The sequence below is a fragment of the Salmo trutta genome, chromosome 4 (assembly GCF_901001165.1).
Source record: "Salmo trutta chromosome 4, fSalTru1.1, whole genome shotgun sequence".
In the NCBI taxonomy this organism is placed as follows: domain Eukaryota; kingdom Metazoa; phylum Chordata; class Actinopteri; order Salmoniformes; family Salmonidae; genus Salmo; species Salmo trutta.
In genome coordinates, this window is record NC_042960.1 from 8293841 (window position 1) to 8308063 (window position 14223).

Genomic DNA, 14223 nt, shown 5'->3' on the forward strand with positions numbered 1-14223 from the left:
TAGCCCAGTAGAAATAGTTAGGCTGCATCCCAAATGGCACCCTATTCCCTATGTAGTACATTGACAAGGAACAGTAGCCTGTAGAAAGAGTTGGTGTGAATCTCAAATGGCACCCTATTCCCTATATAGTGTACTAGGTTTTGAACATGGCCCTTTTCCTTAGTCACGTAGACAGTAGAAGTAGTGTACAACATATGGAACAGGGTGCCATTTGGGGTGCTGAAACCTTAGTTGATACATCACAACTTCACTAAAGTAAGCCTCTATCTTCTTTTCACAATGTCATGTGATCAAACACGTTCGGATAGCTAAAACGTAATATTTGTCCTCGCTTGCATAGCAGACGTGCTCTGTTCTGCCAGGACATGTTGGTGTAAACAACCACAGGAAACGATGAGGACTTCCTCAGCACGTGGCTCTGTGAGCAAGACAGTTTCTGTGCTCTCTCTCTTTCTCTGACTTTCTCTGCCTTTCTCTATCTAGCTCTGTCTCCCAGTCTCCGTCTCTCTCACTCTCTCTCTCTCTCTCGCTCTCTGTATGTCTGGAGTTTGTTCCATGTGAACCAACCATCGTCAGATGATCTAAACCATCCGCCAGGAGACATCTGGTTGTCTGAGTCATCACTGACTGAACCAGACTGTATATTATTGAGTCATGACACTGTGTGGATATACATAAATGCTATTTACACAATGAAAAAGCTCAATCGTCGAGCCTGCTCTTGCTATATCCCATTGTAAACTAGGAGAGGAGAGGAGCCTCCAGGATCGATAGTGTGTGTGAATTGTCGCCTCCAGGGTTGAACAAGTTGAATGTCATACATACATATCTTTGTGAGATTTACACGAGCATGAGTCATGACATGATGCAGCGTGCTGCAAAATGGCATCTAACCCCGTTATCACAACCCAGAACTCCCCCATATGTAATTGTGGTCACAAAGCTGTTTAAGTTCATGTGAACTTGGGTTCCTCGTGCCAGTTTGAGCTTGACATGTGCAGCTCTGTTTTGTTCTCATAAATCCAGGAAATTCTAGTCTTATGATCTTATAATATCTGTTCTTCATCTCTTTGCTTTTTCTTTTGTCTTGCCAAATGGCACTGTCATTAACTTCCTCTCAGGATGTGGGGAAAACTGAGGTTTTGGTCTGGGTTTTCGTGCGTGTTTCACCAGTTCTCTCTCTTCCCCACATGACATACTGTGTTGTCCTCCACGGTGTCACACAAATTCCCATAAACAACAAAAACTGGCCTCAACATTTCAACATTCTTCAAGTCTTGAATTGTCTTGAAATACTAGAGTGGGACAGGTCAAGTTCAGTGCACTTCTCCATCAATCTGAAACAACCAGGCGACCCCAACAGACCTATTGGCAGGCTTCTGGAAGGAAACACCCAACAATAAGAACACAACGATTAAAACAGCAGCACCAAATCTATGGTCAACAACCCACATCTCCATGACTTTGGTACTGTGTAGCAGACCTGGGTTCAAATACTATTTCAAATCTTTCAAAGAGTTTCAGCATTTGCTTTAGCCTGCCTGGAGTGCCAGGTGGGCAGGGTGTGCATGCACTTTTGGGGCTTTTCAATTGGTTCCATTGCAACAGGTAAGCTCAATCGAGCTTAGCTAAAGTATTTGAAAGATTTCAAATAATATTTGAACCCAGGTCAGCTGTGTAGCTCTGCCCGTTGTAGGCTTGGCTGTGCACGCCATGCCCATTTCCTACCCTTTGATCCCTTAACACAGGAAACCACTGGATATAACAGGGTTTAGTCTGCATTACTCCCTCCAACCCAGAGACTGATGGACTCCGATGGTAAGACTGGGTACTGGCACAGTCTATACGGCACATTACTCATATCGTAAAGGCAACCGCCAAACTGTTGAGAAGATACTGGCATCCGACCAGCAAATGGGCAGTACTGTTCTGTCACAACACTTAGCTGTAACTCCCCAATTCTTCACAAAGTTAAACAATGGAGAATGCAATTCATTGTGTGTCAGAATAGATTCATCTGCCAGGGTTTATACAACGGGTGGGTCTAATCCTGGACGCTGATTGGTTAAAACCGCATTCCAGCCGGTGTCTATTCCATAAGTTACCACCGGCTAAAGCTATGATTTCTTTTAGACTAGCAATTGGTTTTAAATAGTCCCCAGATTTGTATAAACCTTGCTGACTATCTAATATTGTTTCAATATTGAAATTTGATCTCCAGCTGTCCCATATTAATGAACGTGTAGGAGTTGGGTGTCGGGACGAGACAGACAGGCAGGCAGCTATTCTTAGCCAGACAAAATCATGAATCGGCATCATTTTTATGGATGTATAAACTCAGCAAAAAAAGAAATGTCCCTTTTTCAGGACACTGTCTTTCAAAGATAATTCGTAAAAATCCAAATAACTTCACAGATCTTCATTGTGAAGGGTTTAAACACTGTTTCCCATGCCATAAGGCTCCGTAAGGCTCTCCAGAGGGTAGTGAGGTCTGCACAACGCATCACCGGGGGCAAACTACCTGCCCTCCAGGACACCTACACCACCCGATGTCACAGGAAGGCCAAAAAGATCATCAAGGACAACAACTACCCCGCTATCATCCAGAAGGCGAGGTCAGTACAGGTGCATCAAAGCAGGGACCGAGAGACTGAAAAACAGCTTCTATCTCAAAGCCATCAGACTGTTAAACAGCCATCACTAACATTGAGTGGCTGCTGCCAACATACTGACTCATCTCTAGCCACTTTAATAATGAAAAATTGATGTAATAAATGTATCACTAGCCACTTTAAACAATGCCACTTTATATAATGTTTACATACCCTACATTACTCATCTCATATGTAAATACTGTACTCTATACCATCTACTGCATCTTGCCTATGCCGTTAGGCCATCGCTCATCCATATATTTATATGTACATATTCTTATTCATTCCTTTACACTTGTGTGTATAAGGTAGTGGTTGTGAAATTGTTAGGTTAGATTACTTGTTAGATATTACTGCATGGTCGGAACTAGAAGGACAAGCATTTCGCTACACTCACATTAACATCTGCTAACCATGTGTGTGACAAATAAAATTTGATTTGATTTGTTCAATGAACCGTAAACAATTAATGAACATGCACCTGTGGAACGGTCGTTAAGACACTAACAGCTCACAGACGGTAGGCAATTAAGGTCACAGTTATGAAAACTTAGGCCACTAAAGAGGCCTTTCTACTGACTTTGAAAAACACCAAAAGAAAGATGCCCAGGGGCCCTGCTCATCTGCGTGAACATGCCTTAGGCATGCTGCAAGGAGGCATGAGGACTGCAGATGTGGCCAGGGCAATACATTTCAATGTCCATACTGTGAGACGCCTAAGACAGCGCTACAGGGAGACAGGACGGACAGCTGATCGTCCTCGCAGTGGCAGACCACGTGTCACAACACCTGCACAGGATCGGTACATCCGAACATCACACCTGCGGGACAGGTACAGGATGGCAACAACAACTGCCCGAGTTACACCAGGAACGCACAATCCCTCCATCAGTGCTCAGACTGTCCGCAATAGGCTGAGAGAGGCTGGACTGAGGGCTTGTAGGCCTGTTGTAAGGCAGGTCCTCACCAGACATCACCAGCAACAACGTTGGGCACAAACCCACCGTCACTGGACCAGACAGGACTGGCAAAAAGTGCTCTTCACTGACAAGTCGTGGTTTTGTCTCACCAGGGGTGATGGTCGGATTCGCATTTATCGTCAAAGGAATGAGCGTTACACTGAGGCCTGTACTCTGGAGCGGGATCGATTTGGAAGTGGAGGGTCCGTCATGGTCTGGGGCGGTGTGTCACAGCATCATCGGACTGAGCTTGTTGTCATTGGAGGCAATTTCAACGCTGTGCGTTACAGGGAAGACATCCTCCTCCCTCATGTGGTACCCTTCCTGCAGGCTCATCCTGACATGACCCTCCAGCATGACAATGCCACCAGCCATACTACTCGTTCTGTGCGTGATTTCCTGCAAGACAGGAATGTCAGTGTTCTGCCATGGCCAGCAAAGAGCCCGGATCTCAATCCCATTGAGCACGTCTGGGACCTGTTGGATCGGAGGGTGAAGGCTAGGGCCATTCCCCCCCAGAAATGTCCGGGAACTTGCAGGTGCCTTGGTGGAAGACTGGGGTAACATCTCACAGCAAGAAATGTCAAATCTGGTGCAGTCCATGAGGAGATGCACTGCAGTACTTAATGCACCAGATAATGACTGTTACTTTTGATTTTGACCCCCCCCCCCCTTTGTTCAGGGACACATTATTCCATTTCTGTTAGTTACATGTCTGTGGAACTTATTCAGTTTATGTCTCAGTTGTTGAATCTTGTTATGTTCATACAAATATTTACACCTGTTAAATTTGCTGAGAATAAACGCAGTTGACAGTGAGAGGACGTTTCTTTTTTTGCTGAGTTTACAATGAAATGTCAATAGAAAACAGGTAAAACAAAATTAAATGCAGCTATTTTGCAGTCTTTCCAACTTCAGTATGAAGTGATTGTGTTAGTTGTGTTGTTGGCTAGCTCCTCTGAACAACAGTGTCCTGACGAGAGAGCACATTTTCTATGCCAGGTGAAATCGCGCATTATTAGCTCATTGTTATGGATGTACAGTGGGGGGAAAAAGTATTTGATCCCCTGCTGATTTTGTACGTTTTCCCACTTCCAAAGGAATGATCAGTCTATAATTTTAATAGTAGGTTTATTTGAACAGTGAGAGACAGAATAACAACCAAAAAATCCAGAAAAACGCATATCAAAAATGTTATAAAATGATTTGCATTTTAATGAGGGAAATAAGTATGTTATATTTTTGATTAATGAACTACTTTCAACTGCCATGGCTTATCTCTACAGCACAGCTGTGTGAGTACCCTGGGTTGCGTGTTGATGTTGTGGCGGTCAGAGTACTGATGTCTTAAGTGTACAGGCAGTGTTAAGGCAGGTGGGCCCTTAAGCATGCTGTGACCCTCAGGCCTACTCAGGACCACAATTATGAAGGTCAAAGGTCAGTTTAATGCCAGGGGCTAATCGGCCTTAGATATGCATATCCCCTTGAACCACGGCAATCAGTGCTGATCAGCCAGATGTTACGGTATTGGGAGAACTGTGCAAGTCTGTGAGAAAGTAATGAGAATGTACTGGAATATAAGTTACGAGAAATAAATATTTTCCATGAAGCCAATTTGAATTACAGAAAATTCATAGGCTTTTTTTTATTGCGTTTTTCAGTTAATTACCCCAATAAAATGTTCTAACATTATTTTAGTTAACTTTGATTTATCTATAAACTATAGGAAGTGACATTCCATCCTGGCATAGTGTATAAAATGTCAACTGTGTTGCACTAACCATCTACATGTAAATCATTACATAACCCTGTCTCAATTCACACTTACCTCAGAGCTTTTCTTAATAACATGCTCTAATTCACATTTATGTGGCACTTAAAATGATCTAGGCATCACAGTCCCCATATAACTGTCTCATTTTACTGTTACATCAGAGTACACTTCAGAACACAGTTGGGTGTCTTAATAAAGTCCCAGCTTGTCCACATCACATCCACACACGTCTAGCTGTAACACACACCGTGACCTCTCTCTCAGCCTCTAATCACTGCCAGATAATGTGCGTCCTCTCCCCTCTGACCTCTCACCTCTGGCCTCCCCCTCTCTCTCACACACTGGCTGTGGCGATTCTGGGAAGGATAACACCCTGGAGGTTACTACCCCACTACCCCAGCACGCTGGAGGATCCAACCCCAGGAAGAGGTCATATGTTGGGGCAGGGGAGGCAGCGGGGGCTGGAGGGGATTCCCTGTGGTCCAGTAATCACAGAGCAGGATAAACACAGCTGTAGCGGGAAAGGGTGATAGATCATACATAGAGATTAGCGTAGGAGACAAGAGGTATGCTGAAATCATACTAGTGGTATAGCACGCCCTCCGTTTCACAACATGACATCTCTGTCTGTCTCTCTGACAGGTGAATCAACATGGAGGTGAATGATTATCATAATATAGTTAAATGTAACATTGTTATTTTGGTGGTCTGGCCTGTATTCAAATGTGTTGGTCATGTCTTGTGTGTTTAGGATTGGACCATTTCTGGAACTTTCAATAAATTCCCTGGTTTTCCAGAAATCCTGTTTGGATTATGAGGTAGCCTGGTTTTTCTGGTAAACTTACATGATTTATTCTTTCTATTTTGAACATCTTTATTATCTGTAAAATAAACTTAGTAGACTTTGCCACAGATATAGTCATTCAAATTAAGCTACCCAACAGTTACCGTGTTCATAAAGCGAGACGTGGAAGCGAGCTGAACCATCGCGTTATCTGGAGCAGGATGACAGACTTGTTATGCAGCTTCTCCAGTTAATCAATCAGGTCAGGTAGAGTTTCTCCCAGTGTGAAATATAGTCAAGCATTCTCGCTCTTGCCTTATAAGTAGACAGTTCAGTTCCATTGGCCCTACATTACATTCTTTTATGGAGCGTTTCAGTACAGAGGAACTATTGACCTTTCCGGTAACTTTTCAGTGTAGACTGGGGGACTGAAGTTGAATCAAATAGTTTGTGTAGCATCGAATATGGAGTAATGGCCACTCTTTACTGATTTTAGTACTGTAGCATTTTTGAGTCAAGATACTTCATCAGACAAAATAATGATCAATAAGTACTAGGCCTACTTACGTTTCTTGTTATTTATTTATGTGACAGATGTTTGTGCAACTTTGAACTTTACCCAATACAGAAATCAGTGGGGATGCACGTATTATGTATAGCCATAGTATTTTGTCTGTATAGGCAGGTGTTTCCACCTTCTCAGCATGTGAATATGTGTTTAGGTGTGTTTAGATCGCAGAAACAATAGACTGGATGTGCAGCCATTCAACTTCATTCGGAAGACAGGAAGGGCTTTATAATTACAATGTTTTAACTGTATTGGGATCTCACCACTGTTGTCCTAAATTACTTTTCAGCCTCCAAGACATAAATATTTATTTGACCTTCAATCGCTTCTGTCTTAGTGCATGTTTTCAGTCAAAAAGCATTTGGGCCTGGCATGAAGCAACAATGAAGCATCAATTCCCATCCCAAAGTTCAGTAACCTGATACATAATTGTGTTTATTTGGAGCCAAGAATTTCCTTACAACAATACGCCGTGCTGCCATGCATTAATAAAATAATAATACAATTCTTGTTTTGAATGAGCGAGGAGAGGCTTAGCTACATTTAGCCTGCGTTTTCAGCTTTCAGCTTTCAGCTGTCGCCTCACTCCAATAGCCTGACTAGGGTTTGTAGCCGAGCCAAGGGAACCAACCGCAAGACCCAAAGCTTATGTTTTACCCTAACACCCATACAGCCTACAACAGAGAGGAACGTTAATCAACTCATATAAATGTCAAGGGGCTCAAATAAAATGCAAAAGTTGCAGATAAAGTCATCTCTAAAGGGTTTCATAACACGCTCCAATGAATGAGCGTTAATGGCCCATGTGCTACACATCAAAGCCGAACTCAACACTGTTTGCAATCTGGACGAATAAAAACAAGGGGAATGAAATGTTCTGGATTGATAAACAAAGCAGAAGGACTGGCTCAGATGAAATACCAGCTTGCGGGATTACCTTTAGGCTAGGAAGGATACAGTTTATGTCAGAATTGACCAGAATGGACTTTTTGTAGCAGGTTAGGGGAACTTACGCAGCAGGTTAGAAGGATTAACAAAGCAGGTTAAGATAATTAGGTTAAGGTTAGGAAAGGGTTAAGGTTAGCAAAAATGCAAAACGTTTTTTCTTTTGACTTCAATTTGATATAAACTGTATCCCTTCTAGCCATCAGTTTAGAGAGGGACAGGTGGGCCCCATTGACTGATTACCATCATTAGCTACTAGCATGATGTCGTTGCTGCGGTAGCCACAGAAGAACAAGGGGGGCGTTTTGTATCGGCTTCTCCGAGGCACCTGTACTTGGCTAGGTAAGCCACTAAACCACCAACCAACCGTTCTCTTATGATCAGTACAGAGTTTATCTGCTGTTTCCTATAGCCATATTATTACATATCATTATACATCCATATCTAGCAGGCCTTTAGCCTTTCATCTACTACACAGGTCTCTGACAGACAGATTCTCAGAGTTCGCTCCACAAAGGCTGCTTTGTTTTCCAAGCAGATGGATGCAATTGAAGGGAAAAATACATTCAAAGACTTCCCCTACCATCAATTGATAGCAGATCTTTATTCAACCTCTCAAACAACAAACCCAACATGTGGCATTCCTTTTACCTGTGAAATCTCTTTTGTCCTCTATCTTCATCCACCCTGTTTCTCTTGGAGTTGCCATACTTGTGATCTCTCTGCGTTGGCCGGTGCCGTGGTTTGCGGGTGCAACTCAGCTCTGTTTATAACTAGCACGACATGCCCCAATCATCCCCAGATGTTTCCAGAAGACCTAAACCTGCCCCGAGGTGAAGGTTTCTGACCGAAGGAGCGGTTCCTGGATCTTGGATCACAGCCCCAAATCCTGTTTGTTTTTTCCCCATTGATGTCATATGGGATTGGATTTCTGAATGGAGGCTTTCTCTGAAACCTTCTCTGTTGTGTTAGTTCAATTTATCTGTGTTTGTATCGCCAGTAACATTGAGCAAGGAATGAGGGCTTTCTCTTGGGAAAGTCAGCGACTAGCGGTGTTGTGTTGATTCAACGCAGGGATGGGCAACTTTGATGGGGGGTGGGGGCTACAAGAAATCTGAAGTCATCATGAGTGGTCGCAGTTTGTCGCGGGTCTGCATACCCACGTACATACACATTGTGATGAAAACCTTTTAGTGGCCCCCCTCTTGACAGCATAGAGACATGTTCATTTTTTTTCTTTTATCATGCAATTCTACACATTTGGCCATGGGGTGTAGAGAAAATATTGCCGTTTGAAAGCAAGTTTGCTGCAGTTCTGCATATTTAGATTTTTTTTTATATGATATCTGAGTGAGATTGACTTACAAAATCAATGGGGGACCCACGGCCGGTAATTTGTGTAGATAGCTAGCCACTAAATAAACAATAAATAAAATAGCAATACAAAATAATTGAGCTGACATAGGCTAATTGAGTGACCATCAGTGACTGACATAAGAGAAAAAACGACTTATGCACAACCAAATTTCGAAATTGCACCTTGTGTATTCTACTATTCTAACTCTCAACAGTAAGTTGAGACCCCGACTGAGTTTCCCCCCCAATTTTTTTTTTACATATAAATACAGTATATAAACACACACATACACACAAATATTTTGGGGGGGATTGCTAACAATAAGCAACGGAGAAAGATGGTATTGTGTTAGACTGCTGGAGATAGCAAGGAAGGTGCTGGACTCTAATGCAGGGAAATGATGCTGGACAGCGAGAAGATATGGCAGGAGAAGATATACCTTCTATTTTGAGAAGACAGTCAGTCAGTGAGCACCTTGTCACGATAAGTCATGATAAGATCCATTGGCATTGGCTGGAGGTGGTTGGTGAATACTGATGCCTGGGGAGAGGATTCATCATGGGGTTGGTGAAGACTGATGCCTGGGGAGAGGATTCATCATGGGGTTGGTGAAGACTGATGCCTGGGGAGAGGATTCATCATGGGGTTGGTGAAGACTGATGCCTGGGGAGAGGATTCATCATGGGGTTGGGGAAGACTGATGCCTGGGGAGAGGATTCATCATGGGGTTGGTGAAGACTGATGCCTGGGGAGAGGATTCATCATGGGGTTGGGGAAGACTGATGCCTGGGGAGAGGATTCATCATGGGGTTGGGGAAGACTGATGCCTGGGGAGAGGATTCATCATGGGGTTGGTGAAGACTGATGCCTGGGGAGAGGATTCATCATGGGGTTGATGCATCACTGGCTTGTCTGTCTGTAGGGGCCCTGTCATTTCCTCTACACAGTCTTCAAAGAGACAATGCAGCGGCACATACATTTAGATTTTAGTCATTTAGCAGACGCTCTTATCCAGAGCAATTTACAGTTAGTGCATTCATCTTAAGATACAGTTGAAGTTGGAAGTTTACATACACTTAGTTTGGAGTCATTAAAACTTGTTTTTCAACCACTCCACAACTGTCTTGTTAACAATCTATAGTTTTGGCAAGTCGGTTAGGACATCTACTTTGTGCATGACACAAGTAATTTTTCCAACAATTTTACACAGACAGATTATTCCACTTATAATTCACTGTATCACAATTCCAGTGGGTCAGAAGTTTACATACACTAAGTTGACTGTGCCTTTAAACAGCTTGGAAAATTCCAGAAAATTATGTCATGGCTTTAGAAGCTTCTGATAGGCTAATTGATTTGAGTCAATTGGAGGTGTACCTGTGGATGTATTTCAAGGCCTACCTTCAAACTCAGTGCCTCTTTGCTTGACATCATGGGAAAATCAAAAGAAATCAGCCAAAACCTCAGAAAACAAATTGGAGACCTCCATAAATCTGCTTCATCCTTGGGAGCAATTTCCAAATGCCTGAAGGTACCACGTTCATCTGTACAAACAATAGTACGCAAGTATAAACACCATGGGACCACGCAGCCGTCATACCGCTCAGGAAGGAGACGCATTCTGTCTCCTAGAGACGAACGTACTTTGGTGCGAAAAGTGCAAATCAATCCCAGGACAACAGCAAATGACCTTGTGAAGATGCTGGAGGAAACGTAAAAGTATCTATATCCACAGTAAAACAAGTCCGATATCGACATAACCTGAAAGGCCACTCAGCAAGGAAGAAGCCACAGCTCCAAAACCGCCATAAAAAAGCCAGACTACGGTTTACAACTGCACATGGACAAAGATCGTACTTTTTGGAGAAATGTCCTCTGGTCTGATGAAACAAAAATAGAACTGTTTGGCCATAATGACCATTGTTATGTTTGGAGGAAAAAGGGGGAGGCTTTCAAGCCGAAGAACACCATCCCAACCGGGAAGCACAGGGTGGCAGCATCATGTTGTGGGGGGGACTGGTGTACTTCACAAAATAGATGGCATCATAAGGAAAGACAATTATATGGATATATTGAAGCAACATCTCAAGACATCAGTCAGGAAGTTAAAGCTTGGTCACAAATGGGTCTTCCAAATGGACAATGACCCCAAGCATACTTCCAAAGTTGTGGCAAAATGGCTTAAGGACAACAAAGTCAAGGTATTGGAGTGGCCATCACAAAGCCCTGACCTCAATCCTATAGAAAACTGAAAAAGCATGTGCAAGCAAGGAGACTTACAAACCTGACTCAGTTACACCAGCTCTGTCAGGAGGAATGGGCCAAAATTCACCCAACTTATTGTGGGAAGCTTGTGGAAGGCTACCCGAAACACTTGACCCAAGTTAAACAATTTAAAGGCAATGCTACCAATACTAATTGAGTGTATGTAAGCTTCTGACCCACTGGGAATGTGATGAAAGAAATAAAAGCTGAAATAAATAATTATTTCTACTATTATTCTATTATTCTGAGATTTCAGATTCTTAAAATAAAGTGGTGATCCTAACTGACCTAAGACAGGGAATTTTTACTAGGATTAAATGTCAGGAATTGTGAAAAACTGAGTTTAAATGTAGTTGGCTAAGGTGTATGTAAACTTCCGACTTCAACTGTAGCTACAGTAGGTGGGACAACCACATACAGTGTCACAGACATAGTAAGTACTTTTTCCTCAGCAGAGTCAGAGCTATAAGTGGGGGGTTCAAGTGCAAGTGTTGGCTCAGGATTCATATTTTATTTACTGAGAAGGCAACGCAAATGTTTTGAGTTCGTCGAAGAGGAGGTGCATTTTCCTGAGAATTTCTCCATAATCAAATTTTGACTGATTTCAAATACTTTGTGTATTGTTTCGCTTCCTGAGTTAGTAATTAATTCCCTCTGTAACAGTCATCAGGCAGATGTGCTGTGGTGATGACATCCGGGATGTCTACAGCCTTGAGTGCATCTTCAAGGGCTGTCCAACAGGAGGAAAGAACGGACACTCCCATTCAACGTCATTCTCTACGGGTCTAGACTCTAGCTCTTATCGCCAAGCATGCAGGGCCAGATTAGAGCTCAGGGTCTCCAGGAATGCCTTTACTTCTCTCCATGCATTGATTGAGATATGCTTATAGCATTGTAACTGCTGTAGGTAGTTGGGAGACGCTTTCAGGCTTTTCACTTGTTCAGTGTCTGGTTCCAAAACAAATATGAAGTGAGCGTAACATGGAGCTACTCTCCAACTATGTATCTTACTAACTCATGTAACACATTAAAAGTGAAAGGATTGGGATCACTGAGAGAAGAAAACAAAAAGTGCTACCATAGTAACTCTAGCACTGAAAAAACTGGGAGCCGGACTGGTTGTCATAGCTGACATGGTTTATAACCAGCATATTTCGGTGTGGGGTGGGGTGGGGTGGGGGAGTGGGACTGTTCTAGGGATGTGCTGTCCTCTTTCCGGGAACTGAAATGAATAATCTATTTTTTTCTAGTTGTGAGACAGCGAGGAGCCACCCTTCTCATGGCATTTGACCCTGCTCTGTCCCTAAAAAGACAGTAAAAACACAAAACTTCCTGTTCAAGACAAAATTGAAAGTCTCATCTTAGTCCGAGTAAGTATTTCAGCCAAAATTAGCGACATCAGATTCAGAGGAAATGAGGATTCTGCAAAAGTCTGACATATGTATTTCACAACAGTACGCGTCTCTTCACAGGCTTGTTGAGTAATTTCCCATCATTCCTTATTGACTCAACCTCAGCCATTCTGATCTTAATCCAATCTTAATTGGATAACGGTCCGATGGCATATAGTAATGAAATAAATTGAACTCATATGCTTACATGAATTACACTATCACAATTGTGATAATACTTCCATCATTGAGTTATCCTGCATTCCCTTTTCCAAGTCTATCTGTTTTCACAGTAATCCCTCCCTCCAATTCACCAACAAATTCAGTCAAAGTAGAAAAAGTCACTACAGTTTGTCACTGATTGTCACAATAAAATTGGCCTCTAACTTCTTTCCCATTTCTCTCTCTCTTTTCCCTTTTTGTCATTTGGAGCAAGTGCCCCAGATAAGAAATTGCTTACATCCCACTCAGTGTGGGACTGGGTGGGTTGCTTCCCACAGGGTATGTACCAATGTGCAGAGAGCACACTTCGACAGATGCCATCAGAGAACAAGCATATGAATTACCAGGCAGTCTGCCATCTAGCGAGTTCACACAGAATGCCATTAATACCTGATGAACAGTCAGACAACAACACAACAACAACATGAAAGCCATGGCAACTGGGACCCAGGTAAAGGTTCCATCATTTATATATTAATGGTTTTATTAACAAAGACTTCCAACTAGCAGCTAGCGAAACCCCTCAAAAGTTACAATGATGGAGGCGTCGAAGCTTGATGCCAGGCTGCGGCAACCAGGGGACCCGTCAGCGAATCACGTCCCGATGAATAAAAGATAACGCCACTGTTGACCAATAACTAATTCAGAAGCCATGAGATATTTATGGATACAATTAAAGAAAACACAATCCCTTTAAATTTAAATTGCGGTAGATATTAGCATCACCTAATTAAGTCACAATTTATATTAAGTTGGTAAAGTACCTTTACAAGTGTACTATAATTGGATGGGATCAGTGAATCTGTTATTGGGGCTTAATTAAAAACGCATAAAGGAAAGGCTTTGTTAAGTCTTTAAATGTTCATTACTAAAATAGGGCACAAGATGTTATGATCTACGTGATATTTTTCATTATTATTAATCAATTAATAGTCAATCAATGATTAAATGCATAAAATATCTGAAACAATTAATACTAAGTGATGTATTTACACTATATAAAGTTTATATTTTCTCTTCCTGTTACAGGGCATGACATGGCACGCAAAAATCCTAATTACTTGATTATCATAAATATTTCCACTTTTACAAGGTAATATTTTCCACAGGAGACTCTGATAACGTCAGACACACTGTTTTCATTAAAATGACGATGTGATCCAAAGTGTTGTTTAATGAGATGATTGCTACAGCCTGACCTTAATGGAAAGAAGCCTACCCTCAGGCCAGGAGAATGTACCAGCGAAGGGCAAGGGGGAGGGAAGGGAATATTGGAGTGCTGCTGATACAGGAAACACTACTTT